The sequence below is a fragment of the Artemia sp. Qi Xiang Cuo genome, chromosome 21, assembly GCF_049724085.1.
Source record: "Artemia sp. Qi Xiang Cuo chromosome 21, ASM4972408v1, whole genome shotgun sequence".
NCBI lineage: Eukaryota > Metazoa > Arthropoda > Branchiopoda > Anostraca > Artemiidae > Artemia > Artemia sp. Qi Xiang Cuo.
This window is the reverse complement of record NC_142814.1, coordinates 25,588,356-25,601,949: the sequence shown is the minus strand read 5'-3', so window position 1 is coordinate 25,601,949 and position 13,594 is coordinate 25,588,356. Positions and strand designations below refer to the sequence as shown.

General features: G+C 35.6%; 1 protein-coding gene across 1 annotated transcript in view; it reads right to left on the bottom strand.

The window, feature by feature from the left end:
• Positions 1-9,271, bottom strand: part of B4 (imaginal disc development protein B4) — a 95,607-nt gene extending 86,336 nt beyond the window's left edge. Inside the window, exon 1 of the mRNA XM_089106752.1 lies at positions 9,170-9,271. The gene's annotated coding sequence lies outside the window, so the exon portion shown is untranslated. The remainder of the gene's footprint in view (positions 1-9,169) is intronic.
• Between the last annotated feature and the right edge of the window lie 4,323 nt (positions 9,272-13,594).

Below are 13,594 nucleotides of genomic sequence, written 5' to 3'. Positions count from 1 at the left end.
TGGTAAACTTAAAACTGACGTGGAAACTTCACCTACGAAATACTTAGAAACTTTAGCTCAGAAAAGCATGAAATATTCAACTACTCATTCCAAACTAGAAGTTTCAGACAACAAACACCTATTGGGGACTAAGAAACCTAGCTCTTACAAGTCCAAAAATCAAACTACACCTCCCAAATCATAATTTTCTGAAAGCACAGACATATGAAATGCTAAGAAATCTGGCTCAGAAAAGTAAAAAATATCAAACAGTTCCTTCCCAAATCATAGATTTAAGACAACACACATCTACAAAAGGTTAAGAAGTACAGCTCAGAAAAGTAAAAAAATATAAACCAAAAAATCCCGAATCATATGTTACAGACACCACATACCTACGAACGACTACGAAATCAGGTTATGAAAGTAAGAAATAGTAAATTGCATACATCAAATCATAAGTTTCAGACAGCACACACCTATGAAATACTAAGAAACCTTAGCTCAGAAAAGCTTGAAATAGCAAACTATTCATCCCAAACTATAGGTTTCAGACAACAAACACCTATGAGGGACTAATAATCCTAGCTCTGAAAAGTCTAAAAAGCAAACTACAAATCCCAAATCATAATTTTCTGACAGCCTATGAAACGCACATATTAGATTCTAAGAAACCTAGATCAGAAAAGAAAGAAATAGTAAATTAAGCATATAAAATCATAGTTTTCTGACAGCGCATCTAACTAAATGGCCAACTCATCCTTCAAAGACTCTTCAAAAATAGCGAACAACCCATAAATACTTAATGTGCGCTGAGATAACACAATAAAAAAGGGCGCTGAAATCTGGCTTCTAAATGCATGCGACTATAAAATTAATTTCCGGAATCTAAAGTTTCAGAAAACAGTCACCTACGAAAGACTAAGAAACCTTAGCTCAGAAAAGCCTGAAATAGCAAATTACACACCTCAAATCAAAAGTTTCAGACAACTCACACCTACGAAATACTAAGAAACCTTTGCTCAGAAAAACCTGAAATAGCAAACTACTCATCCTAAACTATTGGTTTCAGAAAGCATATATAAATGAGGGACTATGAATCCTAGCTCTGAAAAGTCCCAAAAGCAAACTACAAATCCCAAATCACAGGTTTCAGACAACACACACCAACGAAAGACTAAGAACCTTATAACCCAAATCATAGGTTTCAGTCAACACACACCAGGCTTCAGACAACACACACCAACGAAAGACTAAGAACCTTATATCCCAAATCATAGGTTTCAGTCAACACACACCAACAACATACTACGAAAGCCAACTTAAAAAAGCCCGAAATATAAATTTACATATCCAAAACCACAAGTTTCAGACAACATTCACGTACGAAATACTATGAAACATTAGCTCAGAAGGGCATGAAATAGCAAATTATAAACCTCAACTTATAATTTTAAGTCACCACACACATATGATAGACTATGTATCCTTAGCTCAAAAAAGCCTGAAATAGAAAACTACTGATCACAATATATAGGTTTCAGACACTGAACACCTATGAGGAAGTAAGAAACTTAGTTCTGAAAAGTCAAAAAAGCAAAATTAGAAATCCCAAATCATAGGTTTCATACAACACAAACCAAAGAAAGACTAAGAAATCTAGCTTAGAAAAGCCAGAAATAGTATTTTACATATCCCAAATAATAATTTTCATTCAACAAACACCAACGATAATCTAACAACTCCAGCTATTAAACGTCAAAAAGCAAACTACTCATCCCAAACTATAGGTTTCAGACAATTAACACCTATGAAAGGCTAAGAAATCCAGCTCAGAAAAGTCAAAAATAGTAATTTACATATCCCAAATCATAGTTTTCAGACAACAAACACATATGAAAGGATAAGAAATACATCTCTGAATGGTTAAAAATAGCAAACTACTCATCCCAAACTATAGTTTTCAGACCACAAACACTTATGAGGGTCTAAGAAATCTAGCTCAGAAAAGCCCGAAATAGTAATTTACATATCCCAAATCATAATTTTCTGACAACATTCACCTATGATTTACGAGTAAAGCCTAGCTCACAAATGTTTTAAATAGCAAACTACTCATCCCAAAATCGAAGTTTCAGACACCGAACACCTCTAAGAATTCTAGCTCTGAAAAGTCCAAATAGCAAACGATACATCCTAAATAATAATTTTCTGACAACACGTACATATGTAAGGCTAAGAAATCTAGCTGAGAAAGGTCAAAATAGCAAACCACCCTTTCCAAATCATAGGTTTCAGACGACACATACCTATGAAAGACTAAGAAATTAAAATTAGAAAATTCAAAAATAGCAACCCTTACACCCCAAATCATAGGTTTCAGTCAACATACATCAACGAAAGATGGGGCCCGGGTTTGGCCTTTGGGGGTTTGGGGGGGGGGGGGGAGCTGGGGTAGCCTTGGGGGACGAAGGGGTTCCTTCGAATTTGGGGTTTGGGTATCGGAGCCTTTTGGATCTGGGTATGGCGATTGGAGCACTTTGGGGCTGGGTTAGAGGCCCTCATGACACTTTTCAAATAGAACTTGTTTACTATAACGACCACACTCAAAACCTCTTCAAAACTTTTTTCTAAAATCATCTTTTAAAATGTCTCTAACTTTTTAGCCAAAATAATCTCATAAGCTGTCTAAAACCGTTTCGCCCAAATACCCCCCTAAAAGCAATTTCTGTGTGTTCCTTTTGTTTTTAGGCATCTCTGTGCTTTCACTTTTCAAATTTCTAGGAAACCCTTTCCTATGTTAATCTCTTCATCTCATAAATGTTGCTAGCTAAACTATTAAGGTTTCGTTAGAATATCAAATTATCTCTCCAACTTAAAGCTCAGTGAAGCCGCATTTAAAAATTGAATTTCTATCTCTTTAGACTCCCACATAATTCCAAGATAACAAGTGATGTCATTGATTCCTGACACTAAAGATCAATGAAGCCCTATTTAAAAATAAAATATTAATTTTTCTCTCTGACCTAAAGAACGTTTATCCCTCAGACCTAAGATTAAAGAAGCCATAATGTTTCTTAATTCCCCTTCGTGAATCAATAATTTCCTCGCCGATTATGTAAATCATGTTCTCAGGTTAGGTTCGCCTAAAGATCAAAGAAGCCATGTTTGTTTCTTAATTCCCCCTTCGTGAATCAAAATATTCCTCCACCGATTATGTAAATGAAGTTCTCAGGTTAGGTTTGCCTCAAGATCAAAGAAACAATAATGTTTCTTAATTCCCCCTTCGTGACTCAATAATTGCCACACTGATTATGTAAATCAAGTTCTTAGGTTAGGTTAGCCTAACAATATCATAACATTCGCCTCGAGCATATCCATTCTCACTGAAAATGAACAGACAAAAAACATGAATATAAATTGCTGTTGTCATCCTTAAATGTGAGAGAGTTACAGTTTTTCCATTCTCACAGACAAAAACCATAAAAACAGACATAAATGTTAGAGAGATCCTGTCTTTCAAATTCTTGCTGACAAAAACCATAAAACATCCATAATTTGATGTTGACAACCATGAAAAACATCAAATAAATCAACCAACACATATAACCATCCATAAAAACAGACATAAAAGTGAGAAAATTCCTGTTTTTCCAACTGAGAAAATTTCTGTTTTTTCATTCTCAGTGAGAAAACCATAAACCACGTGGTTATCGTCGCGCTGGTACCCCCCTTTCTAATAACAGCGGTTACTTGTCTTTTACTCCGACTACCCTAATTCTCATATAAAGGAAAGGGGTTATTTCTTTAGCTTATAGTGCTTTAAAGCTATTATCAACTGGAAACATAAGCAATGAACTGATTTTTATAAAGGCTATTCTACCAGGGAATGACTATCTAAAAAATATGATTTCTCCAATAATTGAAAAAAAGGAAAAAAAAGTTGATGGAACCAGAAATATTAGAAGAAGATGGGTCAAATAAAGAAACAAATTACATAACTTTGCCTTTTATCCCAATATTGTCAAAAATTTGCACATTAGGGGGGGGGGAGGGGGTAAAGCATAGCATATATTGAATACGTAATCTAACCTAGGTACCTCCCCCCCACTAAACCCCAAAAACAACAGTTTAAATATCGTAAACGCAAATAAAACCACGCTTTGCATCTCTTGCAAATAACCCGTTTGGCGGGTTTCGTCTCTCGTTTCCTTGATACAGTATATACCGGCGTCCGCATAATGCAACAGTACCCATATCCCATACAAAAAACAGGTTTTCCATTGACTGCACCAGCAATTTATTGATTGGTTAAAAAATCGAAACGATTAGATCCCTATTTGAACTTTTATTTATTTATCATTATTTGAGAGTCGCTATTTCCAATAATTTTCAGTAGAGCCAAGTAGCTCTATAACACAATTGCTAAAAAAAAAAAAAAAAAAAAATAACAGGTAGCGTGTCTTGATTTGAGATTTTGGGGGGTCTCTTCTTCATTCAATTCTGGCTTCAACTCTTCGTAGATTACTCCCATTTTCCGTGCCACCTATATCGGCGAAGCGACCCAGTGCAGAATCTACTCGTTCATAAAAGACAAGATCATTACCTTTACCTTGTGCCTAATACCCCACCGATCTTCCTTGAAGGTCGCTAAAGTTACATTCCGATTAAACCCGACAGCGTCTATTTTTATGTTCAATTAGACTATTTTTCTAGTCAGTCAAGACAACCTTCCGTGCTGATCTTGACTTGATCTAAAGACTATACAAGTTGTAGCCACATGGACGCAGCTAGAGGGCAAGAGTGGGCAGCAAGGCCTTATCCAAAGGAGGTTAGGAGGTTTAACCCTCCCCCCCCCCCACCGAAATGTTCATCCGACTCGTAAAAAAGTAAGAAAATGAATATAAACAAATTTTTGATGCGTTTTTTAAAGTTGTTTTTTAATTTTTAAATCCCCCCTGAAAAAAGTTCGGTACTGTTCTAATAGCCGGGCAACACGCGAGAAGTGAAGTTTGGTTAATGTTAATAAAATAAAACAAAATAGGACGAAAATATAATAGTACATGAACGAATTTGGGCTTTATATTTCCACATTAGGGTGGGGGCTAAGCATAGCATATATTAAATACAGAACCTAACCCTACCTAGGTGCCCTTTTACCCCCTAAACCCCCAAAATAACTAAACTTTAAATAGGCCTATAGTTTCCGGAGTGAGAAACCCTTGTTTATGCTGCGTTAGACATCCAATTACCAGGTAATGGCTATCTGATTTTTGCTTTTTTCGATGCGTGTTGCCCGGCTAATAGAACAGTACCAAAATTTATTTCGTAAACCTCCCCCCTCCAGAAATAAATCTTCGATACGACCCAGATAGGCAGTACCCACCTTAAAAAATATATTGTCTGCAATAAAATCCTCAGAAGGAATTGTGGAGCTAAATTTCGACCAAACACGATTAAACCCCCCACGTCTCCTAGCTGGCAAATTATCACCTAGAAAAATTTTTGGCTATGGCCATGAACAACAAGCTCTCATCACATAAGCCGATTAATAAGAACGGACATTCCATCTCCTTTTGTGTTGAATGATCAATTCTCAGCAATAAAGAAACCTTCATACTAAGTTATTGACAGATCATCTGCATTTGGTTACCATTTGAAAAGACATAAATTTAAATTGAGTTCGTCACACAATCAACAACAAATATGACAATGAGAGAAAACAATGCTTCATAACAGACGAAGCTTACAACCGAAACACTTTGTCTTGACTGAGTAAGATTGATAAAACCAAATGTGCTGATAGATTTGCTGACAGATCCAAATCTTTTTTTATGTCTTTAATATTTACAATGAACCAGACCAACCACTATTCAAATGTGATCTCTAATAAGGAATTATGTACATTTAAACTATGTACTAGGTTCCATTTAAAAGCATTTGAACTTATTAAATTATTTTGTCCCCAAATAATCTTTAAATTTCGACCAAATTTGGTTATCAGAAAGTCTATATTCGGATGGAGGTTTTAGCGATAAGTGGCAGACAAGTATTCAGAAGGGAGATTTAGGGCTGTGCTCCTCCCGAATTTTATTACTTTACAAGTTTAACTGTAATCAACTATATTTTCCATAAGATTTTGCCAGTTATTTGCGTTTTCTTTTGCAATTTGTACCCCATCCTGCGGAACACAGTTCTGTGTTCAGGTCTGATCAAACAGTTCGTGGTAATAAACTGCAAGAAAGGAGCGACGTGACTCTAGAAAACGGTATTTTGATAACAATTGATGTATCAAAAGAATCGGTTTATTACAGTGATTCCAAACATATAAGATGTATCAAGTTTAGTGTTACCCATCAAAGGTTACGAGCCTGAGAAAATTCCAAATATATGAGATTCATTAAGCTTAGTGTTAATCATAAAAGGCTACGAACCTGAGAAAATTTGCCTGATTTTTAGAACAAGGGGAGAAACCACCACTAAAAGTAAAAAAATCTTAATGAAAATCACACCATCAGGTTCAGCGTATCAGAAAACCATAATGTAGAGGTTTCAAGCTCCTATCTGCAAAAATATAGAATTTCGTTTATATAGTAAATAAAGAATTTTTTCAGGGGTGATCGTATCGAACCGATGGTCCTAGAACATCGGTAGAGGGCTCATTGGAACGGATATTAGAAGTTCTAGTGCCCTTTTTAAGTAACCAAAAAGATTGGAAGGCTGGGTTCAGCAACAAAGAAAAAAAAAATTGTTGACTAAACAACTCAAACATGCATATTTATAACTTAGATTCAAGGGAAGATATACTGAAACTCAAAGATGACGCTGCATAGATGTTATTTTAGAGCCAAGACAAAGTTGGCTTTGACCTGCTTATTAAATGGATATAGCTAGGAATTTTTACAAAAGGGTGAAAACCAGCTGGTCAAAAAGAGAGAGAGAGAGGGGGGGGGGGGGGTAAATCTGTAGTCTACAGTCAATATGCAGATTTGAACGCCTTCTTGTTGAGTTTTCTGGAAGGAATGAGTTTTTCAGGGGAACAACTACCCCTACCCTAAGGTTCCGTACTTACTTACGCATTGCTTCTATGACCTTCTAGGTCCCTCTTGCGGCATTTTTTATTTTTTTTCATTTTTATCAAGCCTTTTCTCTGTTAGATGATCGTTTTATCTCTTGTGTTTCGCAGAAGTTTATGTATTTATAATATCTTTTTGGGATTTCTTATTTATTTTTGGCGCAATCTTCGTCCTTCTTAATTTTTAATTACTAATAATTATTTGTCCCAATATAACAGTCTACATTTACACAGTCCATTGATAACTCAACCGAAGTTTCAGACAAAGTTTTTTGTAGCATTTTAAGCGGAATGAGCAAAACCGTTCCTCTTATTTAATTTACGAGTTGCTTGTTAAATAGTAAAACTTGGAAGGAGTAGCAAATTATTTTAAAAGGCATACCTCCTAGTCAATCAAAATCAGGTCAGGATCCTCCTAGAGGATCAGGTCAAGGTTCAACTCTTGTTCAATTTCGCAGGTTTAATCTTCCCCTCTAAACTCGGGAAATAAAATGTTTACCTTTGCGCCTGCTCTCAATGCTCCGCTCATGACCTTGCTGAAATGCGTTTATATAATAATGTCACATAGTGATTGAGATAGAAAAAAAAAACACTAAAAAAGCACATAGTCTAATTTTGGTTCTGAAATTTCAGGATTGCCTTTGGTGTAACAACCTAACGATGTTATTCATTTTAGATGATTGCTTTAAATAGTAGAACTGATTCGTAAAAAAAAGTGGCTCAAGCTACAAGCATACTATTCCTAGTATCTTAGCTGTAATTTTTTTGCTGAATGAGTTACTAATTTCATGCAGCAGCATGCTAAGAACAAATTTTTTTGCAGCGAGAGAACTCTGACTTTCAGTTGTGACATTTTTACAAGACCATTATTTGGCCTTATCCAACCATTATCCAGCCTTATCCAGCAATTATCTGGCCGGACATAGAAATGGGGTGCATGGGCTGTAATCTTCGGACCCAGGCTCTTAAGCGAGCTTGGCGAGATTGGACCAGGGAGCTTGGGTCCCCAAGGTTTTTTCTGACGCCCTCATTCCTTGTTTTTTCTGTTTTCACTCTTTTTTAAAAATAAATTGTCAATTTGGTCAATTGTTGGCACCCTTGTCATATTGCCCCCCCCCCAGATTTTACTTATTAGCACCCTCGTTACATTGCCCCCCTCCCCCAGATTTTGCTCTATGAATCATTTCGCGCACATTTAGCTTGCTATAGTTTCTTGGTTGCTATGAGGCCCGAGAAACTTTTTGGTTGGTAAGCCAGCGTGGTAAGCCAAAGACCAGAAATCAGTTGCTTGAAACATTTGCAGGTCTTGAGGAGAAGTTCAGTTAATCGTTACAATTACATGTTATGGCTGATTTTAGAGTTTTCTCTATGTTATTTTCTTCTTTTTGCTGACAAATATCACTACTTTTGTATAAAATAAATCACAAACAAGTGTTTACATAACAGGTGTAGGGGTTTCTTCAAAACCTTCCGGTACCAAACTCCTCCCAAAAACTCTCCGAACAATAATTGTAAAGATTTGCTATTAAAATTATCTATCCAGCATGCTGATGACGAGCTTATTAAAATCAAACGTATCAAATTTCTTTGAAACCATTTCCCAATAGCTTTGTATAGTTCTCATATATTCCCCCGTGTTTATCTTTTTTGGTTCATCCAAATTTCGCTTTACCCCAGGGACGTCGTTTGGGGGTGGCAAGGGGGGGGGCATTTACCCCCCCCAATAATGTGGAGAAAAAAATATTATACATCCCATGCCCTTTGACTATCCAGATATGGACCCCTCTTGCCCCCCCCCCCAATAAAAATGCTGGAGAATCGCCCCTGCTTCACCCCTTCAAACAAAGATAAATTTTAAGTAAGTGTTTCGGTAGGTCTCTATGGTTGATTGCAAAATCTGGGACAGGGCACTAATCTGAGGCCAAAAACGTAAACTGAAGATCCCGGATAACGGGTCAGAAGTGGGGTAGGCAGAATTAGAGACCAGAGCGTTGTGCTTCCACACCAGACAATAAAAATTCCCTTATCCCAACATTCCAAAATATTTCTGAAAAAGTTGGTCTTAACATAATGGAGGTTAATATCGTGTCTGCATACAAAACGAAAATTACTAACCAGTTATTTGCCCGAAAAACATCCATTCATCAGTTGAAATTAAACACATCGTTGAGCGAAAAGAAACTTAATATTACTGTTAAATTAGAAAATTCTACTCATGCCTTCTCCCATAAATAAATTAATAATAAGCAAATAAAAAAGTATTAAATGTGACAGATTTCAAAACACCTGTTTCACACATGCCACTATTTTGAAATTCCATGTGCGCGTAAAAGGTTAATGCCCTCTCATAGAAGAACACGGGATGGATCTGAAACGTCAGAAAATCTACGGGTGGAATAAAATAATTATGATTGGTCTGTGTGCTTAGTAGGCAATTACAATAAACCCGCCCTTGCAACATCAATGATCTATCAGGAAATATGACCATAATTTGGCATCTAATGATTATTTACACAGCAGTAATCTAGACCCAATCAAATTTTTTTGCTTGAGTTTTTCCCTCCATGTTTCTTCGCCCCTCCCTATATCATGGATACCTAACTCAATCTTTCAAATGTCTAATTTTTCCCCCCAAGTTTATGATCAGACCAAGATTTAATTAAAGTCTCACTTTTCATAGAAAAAAGATATAACTTTAAAGCCTAAACTCCCAATTTTTTGCCCCCCTCTACATTTCGAAAATACTTTTTAGGTGTTTTAATTGAAAAAATCCCTCCTCCCATTCCAAAAACTACATTTTCCCCCTCCCTCTACATTTCCATGAATTGACGCCACTGAATTTAGTTGCAATGGAGAAAACAGCGGGTCTTAAACAAGCAGATAATTCATTGGGAGAAAAAAAAACTAAGTAATTCACTGTATTTTCGACACTGGTTTCATGTAAAATGCCATAAAACTCATCGGGTTTGAGGCCAAGGCCAATGCATATAACGACAAATGAAACCCATCCCAATCTAAGCGAACAAAAGATTTTAACCACCTTGAATGGCATATGCTTTACAACTTAAGGCAGTAGCAATGGAAGGTTTACCAATAGCCCAGCCCAAAGCCGATAGATTGTACTTTCTAACATAAGTTTCACAAATAATATGGCTGCTAACAGACCATCATATCAAGAGACGAAATATAATTAAGCTATGTTTTTCTTTTTTATAGGAAATAAAATTATTTATAGGTCTGTGAGCATTAGTTCAGTTCTAAGTATGAAATGATATTCGTCTTTGCTTTCTGATTTGTCAATTAGAAGCCAAACACATTCTCAGAAGACAGGTAGAAAAAAAACGCACGCTCTCTTGCGAGCATTGCAAACCAAATGACTTACCGTACAACGAAGAAATAGTTGCTTTAGGTGTGTTGCCTGTAGCGTTACATGATTTTTACCAGGTTCGTGAGGGTTACAGACACTTACAATTCACAAAAAGAATGATTATCACCGAAAGCATCGATTGGCGTAAGCATAGTCTTTCTTCACGCTGAGACAGTCGCACTGACTTCTAATGTGTTTTGTATGAAGCTTTGCAAAGTTTGAAGACGGCTCTGAAGAAACTGATTCATTAATCAGTAAAGAATGGTCACAAACCCTTAATACAAGGTCTTATTTAAACATTCTGTCGCTCTTTACGATAGACTCTTGAATTACTTCCCTTCAAGGGTGACTGGCCATGGGGGCAATAGGATAGTTTCCCCTTAGCTGGTCACATTCGGGCCAATCAGTCGAAAAAAGTTGCACTCTTTAAATTTTCTTTTCTATACCTTTTTATTTATATACTCTACTCATCGTATATATTAAGATTCGGTTCCTAAATATTGTTCCCTTATTTAAAGTATGTTCTATGTGCAATTCAAAGTATGTTCTTTGGTATTTTATTTTTCTGTAGTTGTGCGGTATTCACTCAACGAAAAACAACAATTTTGCCCTTATTAGACAGCCGAGATTCAGCTTTATCCATTTATTGGATTATTTTAAAATAAAACATACGCTGAAAATCTGTCAGACACATACAGAAGTAGGCAAATTTTAAAAGACGTTTAGATCATTCTCCAAAAAAAAGTCTAAGTAACACCATAATTCTGGCTCATAAATGAATGTATTTAAAACTAATGAATCCAATGATAGAAGTATTTCGACCTTTCGGCGCAAGTTACAGCTATAGTCTTGTCACAAAATTAAATGTTTAAGAGGGATAGCAAACCTTAATGGGCCCCAAGAAGTTAATTAAAATTTCAGTATTAATAAGATGCGACAATGAAAGACAACAGTTAATTCGTCTAGGCCTATTCAAAAATTGTTATGTTACATGCTATAAATATTAAGGAAACGTGAAAAAACTCAAAATTGAGTTCCAAATATTCTCGAAAGACAATCCTGTCATTCACAATCTGTCATTATCGACCGGCTGCTAATCAGGGTGTTTTTTGTAAGATGTCCCAAGATACTGCAAAAATAATTCGATATGAAAGCTCCCTTTTACAACTATTTCTGCAAGTCCGAAAAAAACAAAATAACGTAATTTGGTAATTATCTTGAATACGAAAGAGGGGAGAGCAGATTCGACCCACTGTATAAATATTAAACACTAGCGAAAATTGCTACACTCTCCATTAAATATTTTTGGACACATCAGTCGCACACTTTTTGTGACTCCGCCTTTGCGCACGCGCAATAACAATTTTTTAGCGCCTTACGTTGGTATTGTGGAAAACCAATTGATCAGAATCTATTGCTCTGACGTATTGATAACTTCCCTTTCCACGCGCTGTAATGTGTCCTATTTCGTAACTAAATTTTCGCTACTGTTTAATATTTATACTGTGATTCGAACAGTCAATTGGTCAGGCTGAATCCAAGAGGATGGGTAAGATGTGTCAAAGTTACATCAGATGCCCAGAGCCGAATGAGAATTGTGTAAAATTGCGCGAAACTTCAATCGGTCATCTAAAATAACCATATCACATTTCAAAACTACATAGAATAAGGAAAATAAATCAATAAATAAGTCAAAAAGTATATCTTCAAACAAAATAACTAGTAAATGCAGTGTAACCGTGGAATAGGAATTGATTTAATCATCAATAAGTGCCAGCGAAAGGACAGAGAAGATGAAGTGGGGATTAAGAATATCCGTCCAAAAGACAAAAGATGTCCCTGGAGATTGGGATCTAGAAGCTTTAGTAGAGCCTCTTCATTTTCAGCGCTTCATCTACTGACAACAGCTACTATACAATCACTGTGCAAGCATTTGTTTCATATTTTTAATAATTTTTAGGGCTTATGGCTCAAGGTCTGAGAGTTTTTATGATATTATTTTAAGAGTTTTTTATATTTTTCATTATTTCCATCGGGGTTTAGATCCAGGGCTTACAACATTCAACTTGGAGATCAGAGTGGCACTGCAATAACTTTTTTATACACATCTGAGGGCACTTTTGACTATGGCTATGCTAGCACTTGAGGATTTTAAACAACTATTTACCATATTTCAACATTTATTTCATATTTTTAATATTTTTTAGGGCTTATGGGAACAATGTTTTGAGAGTTTTAATATATTATATTGATATATTTCTTCATATTTTTTTTTATTTTCCTCGGGTTTAATAGATCCAGGGCTTAAAAAATTCAGACACGAGAGCGGAATGGTACTGCGATACCGTTTTCACACACATCTAGGGGCAATTTTAACTATGGATATGCTAGCAATTGAGAGTCTTAAGCAATTATTTTCGATTATGCTTTCAATCTATTTATTCAAGTTTTTTCGAAAATTCAGAAGTGAACTGAGACTTCTTTTTCTTCATTGAGAAAATTCAGAATTGAGCTGGAACTATTTCTTTTCTTTGGAAAAATTTGGAATCGAAATGAAACTCTATTTTCTCTACTTTGAGAAAATTCAGAAGAGAACTTGAATATTTTTTCTCTTTTTTGAAAAACCTCCTAACTTAAATGGAACTTCTTCTTCCTTAAAAATCAGAACTGAACAGTAATTTTTTTCTCTTCTTTGGAAAAATTCAGCATGGAACTTTTAATTCTTCACTTCTATGATAAATTCAGAAGAGAACTTGAACTTTTTTCTTCATTGTAAAATTCAGAACTGATGTGTAACTTCACTTAACTACATTAAGTTAACTACGTTCAAGTTAGGCTAATTTAACTTAGGTCAGCATGAGCGGTCATGCTCATGATTTTTTTCCAAAGAAGAAAAAAGTTACCCTTCAGTTCTCACTTTTGCAAAAGAAGAAAGAATTCCACTTTAGTTCAGAATTTTCTCAAGGAAGAGAAAAAAAGTCACACTTTGTAGGAATGATTTAGGGTTATGACTGGATTTTTTTATTCTATAAGAAGTATTCGGGGAGGGGGAGGGAAGATGTTAGAATTTCTGTGGATAAAAAAGTTTCTACTTCTAAAAAAATTTGTTACCATTGACGGAAAATTGTTCCTTTTAATAGAAATTTGTTACCTTTGCTGGAAAGAAATTGTCA